At 42.7% G+C, this 23,584-nt stretch overlaps 1 protein-coding gene across 5 annotated transcripts in view; it reads right to left on the bottom strand.

Moving 5' to 3' along the window:
* DENND1B (DENN domain containing 1B) overlaps nt 1-23,584 on the bottom strand; it is a 256,533-nt gene that overhangs the window by 171,005 nt on the left and 61,944 nt on the right. The window lies entirely within an intron of this gene.

The following is a 23,584-nucleotide window of genomic DNA, read 5'->3' as shown; positions in this document are numbered from 1 at the left end:
TGTCTAGAGTGTAGCTGTTCCATGTGGGATCAAGCATGCATGAAAAAGCATTGTAAGAAACTCCACTCCTGCACTGGGGAAGTGTTATTTTGTGGGTTTTTTTAGAGTAAAAGTTTTCTGCTGAAAATCTTGGTCATGAGAGTGACTATAAAAATAAAGTTCAGTTTCCAAAATACTAATAGTCTGTCAGGTATTAAAATTGTGTTTGAAGAGTCCCTGCAACTATTAGTTTTTAATGATACAATATTTTTTAAAAAAATGCTTCAAGGTCGTTGCTATGGAGTACCTAGATCACCTGCAGCTATAGGAATAAGCAACCTGTAATGTATAATGAATGCTGAGGCTCTACTTAGTTTTGCCGAGGGCTTGTTTTGCCTTAAAATGTTGGGGGTTGTTTTGGGGTTGCTTGTTTCAGTAACATTTGTGGTAGTTTTAAAGGGCTTAACAACAGTCCAAGGAGAATTCTGGTGCTGGTGTTTTACATTTTTCTATAGTGAGTGCCAAACTCTTTTGCATAGTTGATCTTCAACCCATCCAAGAGCAGTTTTAGTAGAAAAATTACCATTTATAACTTTATGTCTAGGACCACTGGTAGGCAGGATAATGGGGAAGTTGACTGATCTGCCCTTCCCCTGAGACACAGGAGAAATTAAAATGTTCCCTGTCCACTCCTAGCTTAGATGAGATGCTAACAAGAAGCAGGGAACCCTATACACTGTCAAGTCCCTATTTCAAAGGGAACAGAACACTTACATTTTTATGAACAGTGCTGAGTGCCAAAGGTATTGGATAAACATACATCATTTCCGTGCAGTTTTATGAATCATTCTGTTGCATGTATTAATCCCAGATGGTATGGGAACATCACCTTTGAAATGAATACTGTCTGAACCTTATTGACTCCTGCTGCCCAGAACCACCACAGCCCTATAACATTCACAGAGAAGGTACAGCTCCCTGTTCTCTCTCATCTCCTGAAAGACAGCCTTCCTCCACCTGACAACAATGTTTAGATGCTTCAAAAAACTTAAGAACCCATTGGTTCCAGGCCAGATTTTGTAAAGCTTTTAGATATTTGACAATACCAGGTTATTTTCATGGTACAGATGGACAATATAAGTGCAGGCAGACAGAAGTGTTTGGTTTCCCCAGGCCCTTGATTGCCTAAACATATATGTAATTGCTCAGTCCTTCTAGAAAGCCAAGAAACAGTGGTGTGAGTGCTTTTGAAAGCACTTTTTTCATTGAGAGAAGATCACCTAGGCCAAGATGTTGTTTTGGGGTTTTCATAGCAGCAAAAATTAGCTTCCCTGTGATCATTCTTGGGCTGAGTCTCCAGGTTCAATTCCTGAATTCCACCAGCCAAAACAGCCCAAAGCTTGAAACATCCAATGATTTCAAACAGTTACTACAGTCCTTTAAAGTTCAGTGTTTACTGGAGAAAGTAAACAGAGGTGCAAAAGATGAAGTGGAGCTCAGCTGCTTGATTCGCCTTTTCCAACCGTGGCAATGCTTCTGTGTGAACTTCAGTGGAGATTCAAGAACCCTAATACATCCAACCACAGCACCATCACCTCAGTCTAGAGCAAACAAGAGCCAGTTAATTCTGCAAAATTAACTGCTCAGTGAAATCCCAAAGAACAGTGACAGAACAGCTGACAAAACTCAATGGGATGAGTACTGACAAGCTGTAAATAATAATTAACTCCCAAAATACAGGATCCTATTCACTAGTACCTTCTTTAGACATACAGGATCTTCTAGACAATGTCCTTGAAAAAAGTTTCAAAGTCAGTAGATGAAAGAGGTTCATCCCGTGAACAATCCCACTGGCAATTTCTCCACATCTCCCATGATGACAAAATTCAAGGTAGCAATTTTAGAGCATCACTTCCAAATTCTCACACTGTGGATTTTGTGAGCTGTTTGCTAAACACAAGGCATCTTTACAGAGTGCAGTACAGAAGAACCTGAGTTCTCTTTATAAAAAGCTGATCATCTTTCACAAAGCTCCAACCTCTGGCATACAGATAAATTTCAGAGACATCTTTTTTTAAATTTTTTGCCAAAGGACATGCAATTCATCAGTGGTCTAGGCTAGATTTGTATCATATTTTTAGTTGCCTGCTCAAGCCACAAGACCATACTACTGAAATAAAGGGCAAAAGGAGCACAAGAAAACTATCCAAAATAGCCATCCTCTCTTTTATGTCTGAGAAACACACACTACAATTTTTATCAGAATAACATTTTTACTAAGATAATACAAAAAACTAAGCTTTTCTTCATTAGTGAGCAATATATTCTGGTAAATACATTTTTTTAATTCCTGCACACAGACTAATTATTCAACTATGAAATAAAATAGACATTTTTAACATGTCTTTTGCCATTTAAAATTATTTTATTCTTATGGGATTCAAGCCACTGTCCCTTAAAGCATGCCAGGGGCATGTGAATAATAATGAAAACAGAAGCAAAGTGTGAAAAGACTCACACACAAAAATTCTCTTGAACTTTAGAACTTTTCAAACCATGAACTTATATCTGTAAACACGTATAGAACTATTTGATATTAAACCAACTGAAATGAAAAAAGCATCAAAACCTTCTTTCCAGTTTAGTTATTCTTCACTTTTTAGAAAAATTATTTAAAGTATGTAACAATAAATCATCTCACATTTTTCTCATACTGAATGAGATCCACATATGTTTTCAGGGGTTTTACATATTATCTGCAATTCCCAAATTACGACCCTGTTCCAGGTCCCATCTAGCCTTCTATAGAGAGCTCTTCCAGACTTCTAAAACAAATCATTCTCTGTCATCATTTACCAAGACCTCAAGACCTTTAGTCACCCACAAGAGATTGGGGGAAAAAAAATAAAAAAGAAAAATTTTAAAAAATTAAAAAAAAAAAAAAAGCCAAAGAGTAAGAGCAGCCCCATAGTGTAGTAGAAAATGTAGCAATGTAGAAGCAAGCAAGGTAAGAAGAGATATTTACAGACAGGCTGCACTTAATCAACAGAAAACATTTAATATATACACCAATGTTTTCCAGCTGCCTAAAACCCAGTAATTCCTGCTAACTGGTTTCATACATAATCCTCACAAGGAATATTTATAAGCTATTTCTTTGGCACAGAATTATTTTAACATTCTCATCATTTATACCTCATTTATAAGCTAGTTTCTGGCCACTGTGTACTACAAAAGATTTTTCCTTTGCTCCAGGTTGCAGGAAAAGGAGATGAGCTGCTGTGCATGAGCTCTGGATACATTTCAGTTGGGGATATTTCTTTGACAGTAAGAGATAAGATGAGAGCACAGACAATCCACAGTACTCCAATGAATTCACATCAGATGACTTTGGTGGCTGTGACAAGCAATAATTTGAATCCAAACCATGTAGAAGGCCTAATTCTGTTCAGGCATAAATTGGAGCAACTCCACTGAAGCAAATGCAATTTGCTGCAGAGGTATCACAGGATGCACACACTGCAGCTCTGGGCACTGCAGGGCTCACAGAGGCACGGCACTGCACATGGACACACAGGCTCTGTTTGCTGTAGAAGCCCTGGAGCTATGGGAAAAGATTCTCCAACACCTTGATCACTGGCATGGCACCACCCATGGTGACAAATACCAATCCCAGTTCACTCCTCCACAGCAGCAACTTCTCTCTGCAAGGACTGCAAGTTACTGCAGTAACCAAAAATTGCCCTGACACCTCTCAGAGCTCCTGTTTTAGGATCACTTCTCCAGCACTGTAAAGAAAGCTGCATCCCTTCTCTTTGAGATCCTATGTGACACCTGGGCCAGCTCCCCCCCTTCCATTTCCCACCTCTTTCCCAGCCTTCCTCTTCCTAAACCAGTGCATAGGCAGGACTAGTAGCAGGTTTTTCATGTTTTTGTTCAATGTTTTCAGCCTCCTGGGACTCAGAGGTGCTGTCAGGGCACATCAGCACCTCCAATGCACAGGAGGGAGGAAGGCCCTGTGGTCCCAGTCTGGCCAACCAAGGCACAGGCAGTTTACACCTGAACCAGTCCTTCCCAGTGCTGCCTCTGTCCTGAATGCCTTTGCCATCCTTGTTCATTGCCTCTGGACATGAGGAGCTGAAGATGTGTGCATTAACTTACCAAAGGCAATAGGATATCTCTACATTTTGACAAAAACACAAAGGTAGTTGTGCTGTCACCTATGCCTGCTGTAACTACAAAGAGTAATTGCATTTATAATTTGCATATTCAAGTAATCAACAGATTTCATTAATCTGTTTCTAAAAATCCTTCTAAGAAAGTGGGATATCTGTTTAAGGATGTATTCAAGAGAATAATTTAATTGTTATTTAACAGAGCAAGTCTTCCATGTTTATTTAACAATTTTCCCCTAGCTACTGGTGCACCATTATCAAATTAAATAACATCTAATCAGGCTATCAGATTATTGTATTTTTTTATGAACCAGCAAATGCTTAATGGGTTTTATTTTAGAAACAGAAATAGTCATATTACAGGAGATTAATGCTATGAAAAAAATATCTATATTAATATCTGAGCAATAAGGGACATGAATTAATGGATAGATGACCTAGTTACAAAAATGTGGTGGTTTTAAAAAATTCAATATGATGTATTTTTAAACCTCACCATGTTAAGTCTTTGAATATACTTCAATAAAGAAGGCTTCTGTTATGCAAAAATGTTATACATTCTGACACAGAAACACGAGTATGTTTTTAATTGAAAGAAATCCTGCCACCCTCCCAGCCAGGAAGCAGGGTTCCATGTCATAGTGGAGCTGGCATTCCGAGGCTGGGTGGGCAGCATCCCTTGCTGCCTGCCCGAGTCTCAGTGAGCAGTGGCACTCTGGTTATGGCCACAAAAGTGTTTGAGCAGCACAGCCACTATTTCTGCAGCCCCCAGGCTCGCTGCTGAGCAGCTGCTCTGTCACCAACAGGAGCTTAAGAGGAGCAGAGGGGGCCAGCATTGCCCAGCACCCCGGCAGAGTGCTCTGAACACTTCAGTGACAGCCTCTGCAAAGGAAAGGCTGGGGGGAAAGATAACCAGCTGCCTCCAAGCCCTCAGCAAATCTACAACTCTATATGAAGCATCTTTACTTTCTGTATCGCATATCTAAGCCCTTTAACAGCTGAATTGAGCACAAATTTAATCTTTAGTTGCTTCTGAGAATAAGAAAAAAAAAGTTGCATTGTCCTCTAATTAATAGTATTTTCTTTTGTCTTATACCACAAGTTCTGATTGCTCAACCAATTATTCCTCCCTTCTCTATCCAGCTCCTACCACTTAGCTTGAAAGCAGCCAGTCATTTATTTTCTACATTCCATCATCATGCAATAGAACTGCACTGGACAGCTTCAGAGCAAGATGTTTCATACTCAAAGCACTTAATCAAGGTTAGACCTTGCTATTTTACAGCAGTAATGCCTCCAGAAATGAAGTTAAGGCCATGTCAACTTCATAATTTTTTAATGCTATGTCTTATTCCAGGATGAAGACTTTTGGGGGAAGCTTGAGAGACAGAAAAGAGCAACTGAAGGTTTTCTGGTAGCTTCCTGTTGTTTGTCTTATAATGCAATCAACACGAGCCAGTAGCTCAGACTTGTAAATACTGTCCTACCTCATCTCTCTGGTTATTACTCAGCCAAGCCTTTCTAAAATATTTAAGTAATCATTCTCCATCTCTATTAAAACAACAGATGGAATTCCCAACCTTCAATTTTATGTCAGGATTCTGCAGCAATTTATTAACAGCTTGAACTCTGTTCTCTTGAGGGTTTAACCTGATGGTTGAACCCAATTACATTACAGTCCTTTGTTCATCAAGGGACATATGTAATATGATATTAAATATGAAACAACTCATGCCTGAATAATGTAGTCTTTGTGATACAAATTGATGGAGTGTAGAAGCCCAAATTCCAAGAATACAAACTGTTCTTACTTCTGATTTTATGTCACAAAAATTCAGGACTAATTCCACTGCTGTCAGCTGACTTGCTAATGTGAAACTAGCATAAATTAGAGCTGAATCATGGTTTGTCTCTCATTACTGTCAAAGCATGCTGAAGTCCTAATCATACAGCTCACAAGCTGGTTTCTGACTCCCAGAAATCAGTATACATTTACATCACTACACCCCGCTTCCAGATCATATCAGTCCCACCAACACAATCTCAAGGAACCCCTCCACACCCTCGGTATCCAGACTATAATTCCATGCAGCTCCAATAGTGTCTCACCACAGCATGGAAACCTCCCACGCAGAGTGGGAAATCTGCATAGCTGTGGCAGTTATATTTGCCATTGTAAAGTCACTCCTTTCAAGCTAACTTTGGCAGGTTAGCATATTGCTTTTTCCATTATGAAGCTTCCTTTCCTAGCCTATTTTTTTCCATCTTGCATCACGATGCAAGCCTTGAATGTTCATTACTGTGCTTCTCCCACAGCTTGCTCCCAGTCCCACACTTTATGGATGGCATGCCATTCCTGAGCTCTTCCATCTGGCTCATATGCTCCTGCTTTTTACCTATGTTCCAGACACTTCCAGTGCATTAAAAAAAACCTAATTAAGTTAGACCGATGAACACCTAATAACCAAGGAACTTCATATGCAGAAAATGTCACCGGCTAAAGATGTCTTGCTTATTTTGAGATAATTTACATGTTCATTCCAAGGTTCAATGTCCAGCTGAAGCATTGCTGTCAAAACAGTTCCCCAGTAACACAGGGGACCAAATGCATTCATTTTCATGTTAAGCTATAATTACAGTAGCAAAAAAGTATATTTTGAAACATCCAGCATGCTGAAATTAGCAGGCAGTCAGCATACTTGGCACACAACAGGAAGGACAAGATGGGTGGAATCACATCTCCCTGAATGGGAAACCTCAGAAAACCCACACCTAAAGTGGGAGAGAATGAGTCTGTCATCCATGGGGGAGAAACAAGCAGCTCAAAAGCATAAATAAGTTGATTGGAGGACAGATGTTTCAGAGATATTAACTGTACTTCAGAAGAACAGAGTCACCTGGCTACACAGAGAGTAGTGGCAGGTCAGGTATGGCCACCTACAGTGTAGGTGTCTAAATGGGAGCAATTCTGCACATGGTACTCAAGGGGAACAATATGGATATTAAATATAACCAGTTGCCCTGATGCTTTAAAACACCACTTGCTCTGACCACAAGGTCCTGCTCAAAATCATCTTCATACAGCCCTAACATATTAAGTCTAGAGACAGCCAGGAAGAGCAGACCTTTTGCTTTGCCAGATGTCAGTCTGCTAGAAAAAGCTGTATTTTTACTTTTAACTCAGAAAAAATGCAGTTCAAAGACTGAAATAGTGTTTCTATCCCATGAAGCAATTTTGCTGCCAACTCTAAAAACTTTAAAACCAAGACTGGATTTTGAAATTATTTCATCAGAGAGCAATAACACTTTTTTATGGTTCAGTTTACCATGTGTAATTGCCAGTGTTAATCTAGACAGAAGTATTCTAAATCCCAGTCCTAAAGAAACCTTAATCCTGTCCAAGTTTGTTTCCTGGAACTGAGCAAAAGCAAAGCTGAGTTTTTGAGGGAAGCCTAGGAAGTTTTAAATCATTACCTTTCATATGGGACAATCCCTCCTTCTTTTAATTTTTTATAAGCTCATTTACTGGTTTGGATCCTTTAAGTTCTTAAGGCTTGCCATATTTTTAATAAATCTTCCTGGTATGAATTTAAAATCCAGTCAAAAAGCTTGATGACTGACTCCATCCCAAACCTTTGTGAAGAAGGACTTTGCATTGTTCTAAGTGCCTCCATCTACCTGACAATTCCCTTTGCCTGGAAAGAGAAGATTGTGTAGGAAGATTAGCCCCTTCCAGCTGAGTCACTGACATACACAACAAGCAAGATAACCAAAACTAAGCATCTCCTGTCCTTGTTCACAGGTTTTAAGTCAACTAACCTTTTTCCCCATCTATAAAGAATGAGTCCAGCCCCTCTGAAGTGGAGTCTTTTTTTCATTGCAACTTCTCATGCAGTCCAAGTTGAGCTGAGATCAAGTTCTATTTTAATTATTCTATTGTGCTTTTGGTGTTTAAACAATCGTATTTCACTGCAGAGACAGCTGCAGTTCAAACGCACATACAAATATCTCTTTTTGGGGCTAAAAAATGGTATTTGCCATAGGTAATAGTAATACTTTCAGATTGTTAAGAGAATTATAGGAAAGCCTGCCCCAAGACTGAGGTGTGTAGTCCTTGGTCTCTCCCTTTGTGAATGCATTGCTGTGGCAGATCATGATACAGAAGCAATTACACCAAGTCTTCAACCAAACCAGTATGAACAATAGATCAGAAATGAAAGGCTTGCTTTTGCGACAGAACAAATATTATATACCTTAAAATTATCTTCCCATTCCTTCCATCACACCAGAGCCTGGCACACCCCTGCCCTTTCCAGTTCCCAGCAGGCTGGTGACACACTGCTGTAGCCTCTGTCTTCCATCTCTGTGGAAGTCTGATGCTCATTGCTCTCCCACTCAGGTCCCATCCCACCAGATAACAAGCCTGAACTCCACACTGGAGGTGACCTGTGGTTTAGACAGGAGCAAGTGAACTAAGAGCTTCCAGCTCTCAAAATGCTCACACATTTCAAGACTTCAGGGAGCTGATTTTAGAAGTGTTCCATTAAGCCTTTACTTCCTGCACTGCCAAAATCTTTTAAGATGTCTCATCTCTGCCATACCTAGTTGTGAGGAGCCTTAGAGCCCCCACAGGACATGGGGTCAGGAAGCTCAGGCACTCAGTCTCCTGCACTGCAGGCACATCAGATGTTTTTTCCACAGGAAATTATTTTCCCCATCGTTCAGAGCAGTGTAATACAGTAACGCGTAGCATAGTAAATGAGAACTTCTTTTTAAATCAAATATCTTTAGTTAGCAATACACAAACCAGAGAGCACCAAATAAGTAATCATTCTACAAACATGGACCAGCCACAATGTCAAAAGACACAATGAAAGAGATCATTGGCTAATCTGTTTTAGTCACAGCTAAGACCATAACTATAATGCAAGTCAAACTTCCCACTTATGAGCTGGTTACTTAGCACTTAAAGGGACACAAACACTTGCATAATCCAAGATTGCTATGAGTCCAAAACATTGCATATTGAAGCAATGTGCAGAGTCAGGCTTACTACAGAGTCAGCATTGGTATGCTATCTATTGGACCACAATCAAACATGAATTAATTTGGATATTACTTTTTAAATGCTCATGGGATATTTTTAAAGCACATTCTCTACAGAGAAAGGTAAATAAGTGACATAACTCATGCTATGAGCAACATGACCTTACAAAAGTGCTTAGCTACAAGACAGTAAACTGGATACAAAAAAAAAAAAAAAAAAATCAAGGGGCTCTTCAAAACTTGATTCTTCAGCAGCTCTGTCACACAAAGGTGGCACTGTCATACAGCTGAAGAGGCAGAGCCCAGAAAACAGAAGAGATCTTCAAAGCTGACACACAAAACCTTTTAAGCCCTCAGTGCCTTGGCACACTGCTGTGCCTGGCCTTGTCCTTCCTCACACAAGGCTACACTCAACCCATTAAAGGCAATGAGAGCAAAGTCTTGGAGGAGTTGAAACTGGACCCTATAAGGGGAATTTCACAGGAGTCACATTGGTTAGTTGGTGCTTTGTTTTTAGTTGAGTACAAAGAAAAAGAAAGAGCTGATATCTTCCTAACCCTTATGGGTTTGGTTTTTGGTTTGTTTGGGTTTTTTCTTCTGCACAAGAACCAAGGTAACTTAGTCCTATTTAGCTGATTTTTTTTTTTTTGCTGTTCTCTAATAATAAAAGAAAAAACAAAGGCTACAGATTAGTTAAAAATGCAATAATGATTCTTAAAACCAATCAAACCTTACCCTAGAGTCTGAGATCTCTTAAGTGGCTACCAATAGAGACAGGCAATGGGGAAGGTAGGACTTGTGCTTCTCAGGAAAACAATATTAATTTTCCAGTTAAAGACTTCTTTCCTATTTTGCTGTTTATTACTCCTACACAATATTACTCAATTACTACAATATTACTCCTACACAAAACTATTTGGTTTGGGTTTCTCCATATGCACAGCAAGAAAGCTCATGATGCACACTACCCTGGAGCATTACCTCAAGGAATAAACTTTTCTGTATCAAGCTGGCAGCATGCACATGAAATCCATACTCTGTTGGTAAATATTGATCCCTCTGAGCAAGAGCTAAGTGAATTTCACTGATCCAATCAAGCAGGTGGCTCATCATCCTGGCTGCAACAAGGAAAGGGAGCAGAGCTCTCTAGAGACAAGGATCCAGAATGGCCTAGAAAGAGAGGACACCTGACTGTCCAAGCTGAGAGTTTTATCTATTTATTTAGCTGCTCTGTAAAGCTCTTGCCACACATGGATAGAGTTCAGGGAAGTGGCATATGCCAGATCCTAGACATCACAAGTTATATACAGGAGCAAATAAGAAAGCATTAATAGTGCTGCCACAGAAAGAGTCAAAGGACTTTGTAGACCACAAACAAAGCTCTTTCACCCCAACAGTGACTGTAGGTCTCTGAAGAGTGGAGTAAAAAAAAAAACACCTTCAAATTTCTCCTTTCAGTTTATGTAAACTAAAAAAAAATATATATATATAAGAGTAGTACTTTGCTTTATTAAACTATTCCCAGGCACAAGCAATAAAACACTGGTTGACTTAGATCACATGAAGATGATTGTTACAGTGCTCTGCTAAGTCATGAACAAGCACTCAAAAGAAGCTGCATTCAACAGCCTGCAGTACATATCCAGCCTTTGGCTGGTGTTTGGCACAGGGCTGGGTGAGGAGAGCTACAAGAAAGGCTCTGTGCCTATTTTCCTAGCTCCTAAGGCTTCAAAAGTGACATCCCCACTAACATGAGATATGTAAAAACAACACAACCATCAACAATTTCATCATCACCATGTCATTGGCAAATATCTGATCATTATCTCAAGGCAACCATTCTTAATTACTCATTATCTTAATGCGCAGAAATATTAGGGGAAGAATTACTCAAAAGTAAATGCAACCCTAAATAGGGACCAGAAGCTGTGTCCCACTGCTGACAGGAACAGCATGCCATCCCTCCTAGGTGTGAGGCACAACTCCCTCAGACTTCAGTTCAGATCTGTGCCAGCCACAGTCAGCAGCAGCTCATGCATAACAATCAAACTGGTTCAAACATCACCTAAGATATTTTTCTTTTTTTTTCTATTGTCAGCAGAGATAAACAACTTGAAAAGAACAGCATCAGAGTTACAGTACGGGAAAGGCAGTCTGTGAGAAAGCTAAACCCAATCAAAAGAGAGCTAACTCCCTGCAACTACTGAGGGTACCCACACGTCCAATGCAGAAAGTTACCTACAGCAGTGAAGAAAAATTACTCCATTAAAACCTACCACTGGAGGCAGCAGCTGAGGAAAAGTTGTAGTTTTTTTCTCAGATGAAAGTCCTTATGTCTGTATTTTTATATGGGTTTACCAGTTTCTTTTGCTTAATGGCAAAAAGCCATGAGGCAGTTGCAGGCTGCCATTACACCTGTTGCAGGAGAAGGCAGCTCCCAGGTCAACTGGTTATTTATGAAAATAAAATAGTTTGATAATACCCTCCTCCCAAAAACTCCTGAAAGAAATCCACCAATACACATATCCAAATCTAATTAAAAAGAAGCCCAGTAATCACTAACTTTCTTAGCAACAAAAACCTTGACATGGTTCCTTTAGGATAACACCACACCTACACACAGCTGAGACAGAGAGAGAGACACCCTGGGCTGAGCTTATATAGAGCTCTGGGCCCCAGGGCCAGGTGTGGGAGGGTGCCCAGGTGAGCCTGTTTCGGACATTAAGGCTTGTTGGTGTTCTCAGCAACCAGGCAATTACTTCTAGGACTTTTAGCTGCCAAACATTGTTATATCACCTTTTTTTGGTTCAGGAGAAAGATGCATATATTTCCCATATATGCACACACAGAATAATCCCCTTTAGCACTTTCTCCAGCTCATGGCTACCACTGAAATTAGCTAACACACTTGCATTGTCTCCTGTAGGAAAGCCTTCACTATCTTGTTCAGTAAGGGACTTCATCCAAATAATTGGAGGTTTCTGCCATATAACAATGTGAGGTGGTTTGTACCCTTGGTTTGGGATAAAAACAACATGGTAGAAATCCTTTTTATTTTCAGTGGAGCTTCCACCAGAGCTATCACCCCTTAAACCATGCTACTGACAGAAATATATTTCTCGGTGTCCATAGGGCACAGTAGAAGACAGGTAATAAAACATTCAGTGTGTCTATTGTATGCACCTTTAAATGGTCTTTCCAGCTTGGCAGAAATAAGTCCTGACAGAATCCCCCCCTCATATCACAAAAACGGCTGTGTTGGGTTTTATTTGCCGATGTATTACATGAATGCTGTTTTATGCTGATTGCTACTTCAGGTCACAGATAAAGAAAACAGAAAGTTCAATGCTAGTTTGAAGTAGATTTCATAATGCTATTTTAGTACTTTTTTTAAACTTAGTTTAAATAATTTGTTTAACTTCTTTTTGCTCTAGGAAATACATGGAAAAACCTACGAAGTGCTGTATCTTTTCCTTACTGGAGCTAAAACTATATGGTAACTCTAAGTCTTCTACAAGCACCCACAAATATTTAATTTGTGTCCTCATTTATAATCTTTAAAAAGCAGTTCAGAAGATTTCTTTTCCTGTGAGAGAACATAATCTTCATCCAGCTTGCAGAGGAAAGAGGCTCTTTTCCCAAGTGAAGCCCTTTACATTCCTGTATGCTTTATACAAACAAAATTGCCAAGTCCTTGAAATGCCAGTGCTAGTTCTTGCAATGGACTCCCTCCATATGTGCCAGAGAAAAAGCAATGAATCATAGAGGGAAACAGAGGCTAAAGCAAATCAGCCCTTTCCCATTAAATGCTACCATATCCAGCATTTCAATTAGCTAATATTGATACTATAATTTTGTATGTTGGGGATTGCACGTGCAATACATAACAGCAAATTACTGCAATCACCAACTGTTGAACGAGTGCTTCTGACTCACTAGCTACTCTTTCATCTTAAAATTGTGGTTTCCTATTAACAGTTAAGTACCATAAATGTATACTAATACAAGTGAGAAAGGAGGTAAGTTTACAAAACACGAGAAAAAATAAGGGAAAAGGCACAGCAGTGAATAATCATGTATGTAATGGCAGTCTCCCTATTATGTTCTCCCCTTTTCTTGCCAGCTCACTGCAAAAATCACAGTGGTTGTTACTGCTAAGGGGAATTTGACACTACAGCAATCCCTCAGACCCCTGAGCATTTCAGACTTCTCCCCTTTCCCAGTTTCCTTGACCTCAAAGTGCTCTGTAGGCACTGGACAGTCTTATCTTTCATGAGGAGCTGTGCAGAGGATTTACATTGATATAGTCAGAGAGCCTGAGATGATATTCAAGACCTAATTCTCATTTTTGCTAAGATTGCCTTACATCATGATGGAATAAGGCAGCATTAGCAGGCATCAGGTTCTCATAACTGGGTAGCTGCCTGTTTTTTCTCTGGCTAAGAATGCAGCGGTGATGAGGGGAACACCAAAAGAGAAACCGGAGACAGATAGTAGCAGAGATAATCAATCTTAAACAAAGCTAAGTTGTACATCATCTGCATGCTCATTAATTACTTTGTTGTTACTGTGCTCAGATGTCACAATGGCACCACACCATGTAGTAGTATATGATCCATTTAGTGTTATAATGTGCTTTTTAATATATCAGCACATAGAAATTGAAAGGCTATTTTCCTCTCTGGGTTTAAAAATACCTGTCATTGCTAAGCTCACAGCTGACTATATTATCTAGCGCAGACAGCTGAGAATGTGAGATGGTTCACTAAAAAGCATTTCACAAAAATTTCTAATTCTCTTCAAAGAAAGGTTAGTCCATACAAAAAGCAGTCTATTAAAAGATGCTCAATAAGATACATTGCATGTTCTCCAAATGTCTGTCACAGATGGCTTTCTGTCTGTAATTGTGATTTGAAAAAATACTGATTTATGTTCCACAGAACACGGGAAAAAATACAGAAGGAAATTAGAGGCAGCCACTAGAAAGGAACAGACTCTACTAAGTAAATTGCAAAGCTGTACGAAGAGCTCTTATTACTCAGGGCTGAAACTCTCCTAACATCCAGAGAAGAGGGCTGAATGATGTGCAACATGTCAACATGTCCTTATTTAGGGACTGCTGCCTTGGACGAGCTGCCAAACAAGGGCAAAGCAATTGAACCATGAGAAAAGCAGGTAAAAATGTGTAGTGCTTTGGCTCAGAAGTCACATGTATGGAAAGCCCATAAACAAGCAGTAGTCACAGCAAAGCTCTGCTCACCTCGTGCCTGAGCAACCTCAGCCACGGGCAATGAGGCTGCCCGTTCAAAGAATTTACGAAACCGTTTCTGGGACTACTCACTGTTCTTACAAATGCCAGTTTCCTGGAGGCACCAAGTGGCAAAGAAAGATGTGTTCCCATGAATGTGCCCTAATAGAGACTCTGCAGAGAATGCTCTTCTTGGCAGGCCCATTCCCATTGCCCCTCAAATGTGCTGCACAAGGTAGCGTGTTCTGTGGCAGGTCTAAGGAAGCTCAACATTTTTGAAAATTTAATTCCACACAATCTTCTGAAAAATTCCCATCATCTCAGAGGACTCAGTAGACTGCAACAGAGTTTACTCCTCCATATTCTTCAGACATACAGGGGCTATATGACCTTTTGTATCAGCCCCTTTTCAGTGCCCTAAACATTATCTCAGCATGTGCAGTGACACAAACCTAGTGGAATACATGGCCACATGAGAAGAGATTCCAGCAGCATCTTTGCACTGAAATGAAGAGTTCAGATTCTTATCACAACACTCCTTTTTGAATTTCCCTACTGAAACTGATTTAAAATCTTTGGTATTGAAGCATGTCCTCCACATGAATTTTACAAAGTTGCAGCTAAAGCCTGTGACAGAACATTCTGCCTTCACTTGTTTGGGGTCTCCTGTCAGCAACAACTGAAGTCAGCACCAGTCAAAGCCTGCTCTGTATATCAAGAACATTGTTACTAGTTCTCTGTTATTCTCTGAAAATAAGCAATTTGCTCACACCTCCAGACATTTGTGGATAAATGCATCACTATAGGCCTTACCTGCTAATTCTTTTGAACTGTTTCATAAAGTAGAGGTTTGGTGGTTTGGAATAAATGAAGAAAACTGTCTCCTCATTTTTATAATATGTTTTTTCATTGGAAAATGGGAATTTATCAAACTGCTACTGAAATTGAATCCTACAAAGATTATGGAACTGGGACCAACATCTGCAAAAGTGGGTCTAGTTTTACTGCATTCAGTTAACTGAAATATATAACTCACACACCTATAAAATGGGCTACTCAGCTGGAAAACCAATGTGTCTTCAGCTTGTGACATTTTAGTATATACAGATTTTCTTAAATCATTATTTGTTGTTACAGTCAGAACTGCTAAACAGTATAATCCACCAACTCAGTCTGTAAGGACAAAATAAGTAGTTGTCATCCAGCACTCCATCAACACCCCCTCTACCAGATGCCTTCTCAATCTTCTCTTCATCATCCAAACTCAGCTGCAATACTTGTCCTGAATTCCATTTTTGCAAATAAATTCCAATAATATGGTATATAAGGTATAGATTTTCAGTTAGTTGGGAACTCTGTGGCTGTTGAGAGCTAGATGTGTGCACTGAAGTCAGGTACAGGAGTTCCAGGGGACTCCTGTGGGGCTGTAGCTTTGGAGAGCTGGGTCACATCTTCCACTGCAGGATTTACATCAGTGAGGTCACTGGGTGCTTAAAGGGAACCTGCACAGTCATTTATAAATTGTAAATGTTGGGTGAATTAAGATTACACCACTAGGTTAAATGCTGATTTCCTTGATTATTTTTCTAGAGCCTAGTTTTAAAGACACAAATTCATGGAATGTGACATCAGGTGGAAGGTTCATAATTTATATAAATTATGAACTAGACTGATGATGCATACATGAAGCAAGTAAAAGACAGTGCTAGGGAAAAAAACAAGCTTCCAGTTGGGCTCAATGTTGGTACACATTTTTGGATCCTGCTAGGCACCACACAGAACAGTGCATGAATTTATAAATAAAATTAAATGCTTGAAACCAATTTTATGCAGCTCTCAATCATAAAGAGAATTATTTAGAGCTATCCACTACTGCAGAACAATACACTTTTCATAAATTTTTAAGTGTAGTCAGAATCTCACTATCTGTAAAGCTGCATTGTTTTCAGCTCCTTTGAATTGTTATAATTTTTAATAAATTAAGCTCCTGTTTTCCAGACTCCTCTTACCCTAAAGGGTAAATGTTTTGCAAAAATTTAGCCAAGAAAGATATAGCCTTTATATATATATGTGTGTGTGTGTGTGTGTGTGTGTGTGTGTGTGTGTGTGTATACACACAAATATAAGTTTAAATAAGACTATGAAACAAGAAGTAATTAGTTGTGCTCACATTAGTAGTTCCAAAGACTTTAGGCACCATTCATGTCCCCTGCTCTGGATCAGCAGTGCACTTGGCAGGGAGATAGTGTGCTAGGAGCTCTGTGTGCTGGGAATGAGCCTTTTGCCAAATACGTGAAAATGTATCCTAATTTGGCCAAGTCGTAAACTGTAACAGGCCATGCCTTGCAAATACCCATATGTCCTGCTGTACCTGCTGAATACATGCAGCTAAATTCTCTGATTACTTTATTCCAGTGGAAATGCTCAGATTCAGGGTAAAGCATTACTTTATTTGCAGATTTTCTTCTGGACTTTTCTCGGGTCTTCCTAGGCTGTCTGGGTCTGGAATTGGTGAAAGAAGGCTTTTCCCTGGTGCTGTCTGCACTTCCTGCTGGCCTTAGAGCTTGTGGGAGAGAAAAGTGTCTGTTTTACACACAGAACCAGCAAGGGTTGAATTTTAGTGGGAGAGAACAGAGGGTAGACTTCAACCGAGGCAACAAACTGACACTCAGCATGGAGGAGGAAAAAAGGGACATCTGATGAGCAGCTGTGTTCCCTGAAAACCATCATGTCTGGGAAGGCAACAAAAGTAAAGGAGTGAGGAGGTAATCACTACATTGGAACAGGCAACAGGAGAGGAACCACAAAGGGAGATGGGTCACCTTGAGTCCATGATTTCAGAAAAAGGTCAAAATCCATGTAGGCAACTAGAAAAGGCTGAACAAAAAAGTTTGGTGACAGAGTCCAGCAGCAAGTCTTCAATTCCACTGAGGCGCCTGAGCCACTCAGTTCCTGCTCTGGGTTTTGGAGATGCTTAGCTGTGGTGAAACTTATAGTGTCAAGACTGAGAAATCTGGGACAAGGAAGCCGGAAATGCTTCATCACAGGCATTATAGCTGGGAATGGGACTGAGGCAGAAGACCTGAGAAGTAGGTCTGGGAGGTAAGAGTGGATCTCCTGAGAAACACCATGTGCAATCTGAGATTGTGCTGAAAAGCAACATCGGACTAACAGAAGAAAGAGGTTAAGAAGGTAGCTATGGGGAAAGAGAAACTATAACTGTGCAGTTTAAAGTGGCAGCAAAATATACCACAAAAGAAAGCACAAATTATATTTGCGCTGACACTGATTTCAAGCATACCCCGACTAGGGAGTCCTTGCCTGCAGTGGTTCCAGATGTGTGGCACTGGGCATCCCAGAGGAGCACAGCTACGTTAAACACCCCAATCCCTAAAACGTACCCAGATACCTAAGCATGGCCACCGGGCCCTCACAGAGAAGGCACATGGGCCTGGGCTGGGGCTCCGTTCCTCTGGTCCCGGGGCGCCGCTTCCCTCCGGAGCAGCAACCGGGCGGGCGGGAGATGCCACTGGGGATGGATGGCGCCGGCGGGACAGACACGGGCTACCACCGACCCGGCATATGCCAGGCGGAGATATCCCACCAGCACTTCCAGGCCTCTGCAGGAGCCCCAGGCCGTCGGCCCGCCTCGGAGAAGGGGCCACCCCGCAAACTCTGCCCGGCGCACTTCCTCGAGCCCCGGCCGGGGGCGGCCGCTCACCCCCGACACGGAACGCATCGTTCGCAATTCGCGGTCTGATGTGATACGGGAGCGCATGGTTTGCATTACGGAAGAAATGACCCGATAATCTCCCGGCAGCGGCGTGCAGATGTGCTAAGTGACTCCGGTGCCGCTGCCGGTCCCGCTCCCGATGGCATCTCCCTCTCCCCGGCGCCTTCGCCGCTCCTCTGCGGACAGCAGTGGCTCGGTGGCCCCGGGCTGGCCACTGCAGGGCACCTTGGAGCGGGAAGGTTGGAGGGATAAACATTGCTTTTGATCAAGGAGCTCTGAAAAGCAGTAAAATACGTCAAATACTTCCTGGTAACTGCCCGAAATGTTTTACAAGTAAAATTCGAGGAGCTGAAATTTGGAAAGAGAAGAGGAAATAGTGTTATAGAGGCGACAAGGTCCCAAGTGAAAGGATTGTGAATGTCCTGTGGTCCCCGGCGAAGCCAGCGCTGCTGTGCCTGCCCCGCAGCCCCGCTGCCCCCGGGTCCACGGGCTGTCCCCGTCCCGCCGCACCGACGGCTCGGGCTCACCGGGGCACTGCGAGGCGTCCTCAGGGGACGGGGAGGGAACGGCGAGGCTGTGGCTGCACTCAAACGTTACCTTAGAGCCGCCTCAATCCTTCTGCAACCTGTCCCCATCCACTTATTTGCCAAGTTTTTGTGAGTAACAGACTAGAATTCCTTTATAAACGCATTTAATTATGGATCACCAAGCAAGCGTCTTTCGTTAAAGCAGTTACAGGAGGACAACATCAAACTCGCTTGCAATATGAAACCTGAAAGAGCTGAAGGCTCCAGAGAGCCGAGGTTGGCTGCTTTTGCTTTCAGGCTGGCCAGCAGAGCGCAGTGGATGCAGTTCCTGGGGCTGCGGTGCTCTCCGAAGTTGCCCGCTTGCACTGGGGTAACTGCTGTGGCTCTTCATGCAGACACGTGAGTAAGAAACCTCTCGGCATCAGCTTGTATGTTGTCTCCGCGACTTAGCAGAATTATTTATGCTGGGATAGTAAGAGCTGGCAAGCCATCTTATGTGTTTTCCCATGACTTCAAATGAGTCAAGGACATTTTAAGTCCAGGAAAGGTCGTTGATAGATTTTCTTAGTTAAAATATTGCAGCATTTCCCATTAGCGTTATCTCCTGGAAATAGCATAAAGAGCACTACACAGCAGCTCTTTAATTGACTGTCGTTTTATTGAAGTTTTATTTCCCTTGGCAAGTCCGTCACGTTTAGGAAGAGAACCCTTGCCAGAAAGTCTGTTTCCTTCCAGCTTTCATTAAAAAAAAAAAACCAACCAAAAACCCAAAAACAACAACAACAAAAAAAGCCCCACAAAAAATCACCAAACCAAAACCTAACACAAAAAAACCCCAAACAAAAATCCCAAAAAACCAAAAAAAAACCCCCAAAAACCAAAAAAACCCAACACCTCCACACACACAACCAAAAGAACCCAAAAAACCAACCCAAATCAAAAACCCACACCAAATCAACAAGATGCTTGGACTGAGGGACCAAGATGCGTTTTGTGTCCAACATAGTTCAGCTTTTCAGTACTGTGTTTAAAATTTAAGAATGATGTTTTGTGATAGAGAAGTTATGGGTTAGAGAGGTGACACAAGATGCTGGTCTTGATGGATGAGCAGATGATATTCATGAAGCAATAGAATCTGGTATCCAGCTAATGAGAAATAGAAATTCGTATTTTGTACATCCGAAAAAGAGGCCTCCCGGGGGAGGAAACAGTCAGAGTTGTGCTGCTTTCAGTGGAGACAAGACCAACCCACTGGCCAAGCTCTGTAACTTCTCCAGGGTGTGCCTGAACCTTCACCTGAGTACCACATGAGGTGTGGTATGGATGGCTATACCACAGTACATTTAACCTACAGAACCCACTTGAAAACGGTGAAAGAATGGGTGAAAGCATGTGACAGGGAGCTCGAATATGCACGGTTTGGTTCTGGATACGACTTTAGTTTTTTCTTTCCAAAGTTTGTGTTTCAGTCCAAGTGCCAGCAGCGACTCTATTTTTTGATGCAACCCCCTTTGGTACTTCTCTAAGGAGGCTTGTCAGAAGGCGAGGCTTCAGGAAAATACAATTTCAAATTATTGGGACCTATTTACAGACAACATCAAGAGACTGGGATCATCTTATCCTCCCTCCTGCTTCCAGTGTTGGTCTGTACCCTGAAAGGAGCTATTTTTGGAGTGCCAGTATGCAGAGCATTTTTGCAGTTACACACAAAATAAAGGGATTTAAGAACAAAAGATTGTTCTGGACAGTCAAACTGGAATGAGTTGGAAGGATACATTTAGGAAGTGGTTTCTTGGACACTAATTAGGACCATTTGCTTGGGGTTGCCATTATTTTCCTTTAAGACTGGAGGGCACAATAGATCAAATGATTTATATATCATTAACAAGTCTTGTTAACCATGAGCAGGGTTGGGCTTTTCCATATTGATTACCGAGTAATGCAATAAGGACTTGTTTTATTTCTTCTGCAGTGTCCATATGAGCAAGTTAACCTGAAAGACGAATCAAAAAAGAAGCGTTTCAACTCTTTTTCTTTTCTTATGCATGATATTAGCTTTTTTCCTTCTGTGAGAGCGGCTGCAAAACTGAAGCTCATCATCTCTTTGTGACTTCCACTGCTGGAATACTGGCATTTGCTGTACCTGATCCTGGCTCCCATTTTAATTGTCATAAACCACAAACTGAACCATATGTGAACGTGTGTTTTCGACAGCGCATCATTGATCCCCTTTCCCTTTCTTTTGCACTACAAGTAACGGGCTACAGTCCCACAATACAATTTTTTCACTTTAAAAGAAACTAAGAGGGAGCATATGCGATGAGTAAATCCCACGGGTGCATCTAACGTTACTTTTGTAAGCAACGTGATGGCCAAAAATCGTTGATACCCAGGAGTTTCGGCTGTTGAGAGGGCGGGGGCGGCAGGGAGGGACGGCGTGGTGTGTTGTGATGTGCGGTGTTGTGCGGTGTGTCGTGTGCTGGGTGTTGCTGTGTGCTGCGGAGTGCGTTGTTGGCTGTGTGCTGGGTATTGCTGTGCTGTGCTGAGTGTTTCTGTGCTGCTGTGTGCTGTGGCGTGTGTTGCTGTGTTGCTGTGCGCCGTGTGTGCGCTGTGAGCACCGCCGAGGCCGGCTGTCGCTCCTCACCGGCACAGGCGGATGCCCGGGGTGGCGGAGCGCTCCCGCCGCGTACCGGGAAAATCCGCCCTTTGGGATAAGCCCATCCCCTTCGCCTGCTCCGGAGGATGCTCCCACGTCTCTGCATAGCGAGCTCGGCCATGCCTAAGCACCAGCGCAGGGCTCGGCCCCGGAGCCTTCCCGAGGGGAGGCGGGGAAGCCGCCGGGCCGGGCCGGGCTGCGCGGTTCCGCCGCGCGTCTCTGCGCCCCCCGGCCCCGGGAGATGATCCCGCCGCCTTGGGGCAGGGCCGAGGCGGCTCCCTGCCACACTTGCTACCGCATTAAATCCCCGGTTCTGAGATGGGGGATGGGAGAAAGGAAGGCTCCACAGAATAACTTGGGCTCCTGAATAATTTAAATTCTTTGTATTTGATTGAACATCGGTCTGTTCGGTATCCAAGTTTGTAAAAACCTTTGAAAGACAAAAGAATTCTGTTTGCAAACATAAAATGAAGTGTAACGCACACCACAGATATTCATGAGCACCCAGGAGCTACTGAGCACTCCTGTACGTTCGAGGCCCTTGCCAAGAGCTCCCGCATCTTTGTTTCATTAACACGGAGCCCTCCTTTATTTCCTGCTAAAGTCACCGACATCCGGACCGCTGTATTTATTGTCTCGCACGACTTCTCCCACAGATCTTCATTAATGCTGAATGGCACTCACATAACATGTCCTGTCGTGTCGATGAACTGCTGCGCCCAGAAAATACTAAACGAGTCCCGAGCCCAAAAAGTATTCCTGAGATAAAGCCGGTCTGTTGTCCCCGCGGAGCGCTCTGCCAGCGGGGGCTCGCAGGCGGTGGTGGCCTTCGGGACATCCCGATGCCTCGCAGCAGCTCCGTGATGGACCTTGGCGGGGAGGTTTTGGGGTTACCCGGAGGGACTGTAGTAAATGGAAAGGCTTGGCGGGGGAGAGGCGTTTGGGGTTTTTTTTCCCCTTTTTGGTGCTTTCAAATGAAACAGCCAGTCTCATTTAGATGGGAAACTATTGTCAGTTTCCTGGTGTCCCATTTTGATCCTTCCTCAGCTTGGGTTGAACGAAATGTCTTGAAACCTATTCCAAAAAGATGCTTCTACAGGCTTCCAGATGCTAAGATTTAGATCATTTGAACGTCAGCGCAGCCTTCTGGTAACAAAAAACATCCAAATGGATTTCATTTGTGTGTTAACATCCGTCAGATGGGAGAGTAGCACAGTTTAGAGCTAAAGTCTGTTTTCATCGTTTTAGCAACTGGGTCCACATGAACATCTCGTCTGGCAAGTCAATAGGTTGAAGCTACACTGAACAGACTGAGTCCAAATATCTGAAATGACTCGGAATGGCTGTGCTAACAAATACTGATTTAATGTATGAGGCTATTACTGCTGTTTATATAGCTTCGCGTGTGCATGTAAATAGATGGAGAGGGAAGACATTGCGGGGAGAGACAGCTCTGAACGGACCAAGGGAGCTGTGCGCCCCAAAGCAGCGGACGGGACCCAGTCCCGCGCCGAGCTACCTCCCGTGGGTCCCCGTTCCGTGCGGAGGAAGTGAGCATGGGTCGCTGTCGGTGACCGAGCACCGGCCCCGCCAGCGTGCCGGGGTCCTGTCCCGGCTGTCCGTGCGACGTGGGGAATGGGTAACGCAAGGACTGGTGCTGCTGCCACGGCAGCAGTAATGAAATAAACCATAACATTAGTTAGGCGCGACGCAGCAGGTGGCTTATTATGAACCTTGCATATTCCTCTCCCTCCTGCTCCCATTAAAGCGCTGGTAATTGGGGAAAAGAAATATTTTAGGCGATTTAGAGAGTAAGAGAAGGAACGGGGCAGAGCCCGCGGCAGCGGCGTCCAGCGGGGCCGGGGCCGGAGCCGGAGCCGGGGCTGGGCTTCTCCCTCTAAGTCGCAGCAATCACATCCGTGGTGATTATGATACTAATAATTCTTACTGTTGTACCTTGGCGCAGATGGCGGCTGCTCTCTCAGGGAGGTTAAGAAGACAGCAAGTCCCATGAAGGCCCCTCTCTCCCTGCGCGCTCAGCTGCTTTCCCGGCACGCACAGAGGGATTCAGCTACCCCTGACTCGAGGCTGCTCCCGATTTTGCTCGGGATGGCTTTAAACTTCCTATTCGCCAGCGGATTTAAGGAAAACCGTATTCTAAAAGCTCTCGCCATCCAAACCGTGGGAGCAAGACGGGTTTGCATGGCCCCGGAGCTGGCA

The sequence above is a fragment of the Lichenostomus cassidix genome, chromosome 8 (genome assembly GCF_008360975.1).
Source record: "Lichenostomus cassidix isolate B80296 chromosome 8, HeHo_3.0, whole genome shotgun sequence".
In the NCBI taxonomy this organism is placed as follows: domain Eukaryota; kingdom Metazoa; phylum Chordata; class Aves; order Passeriformes; family Meliphagidae; genus Lichenostomus; species Lichenostomus cassidix.
Note: the sequence above shows the minus strand (reverse complement) of the source record. Positions and strands in the feature narration are given on the sequence as shown.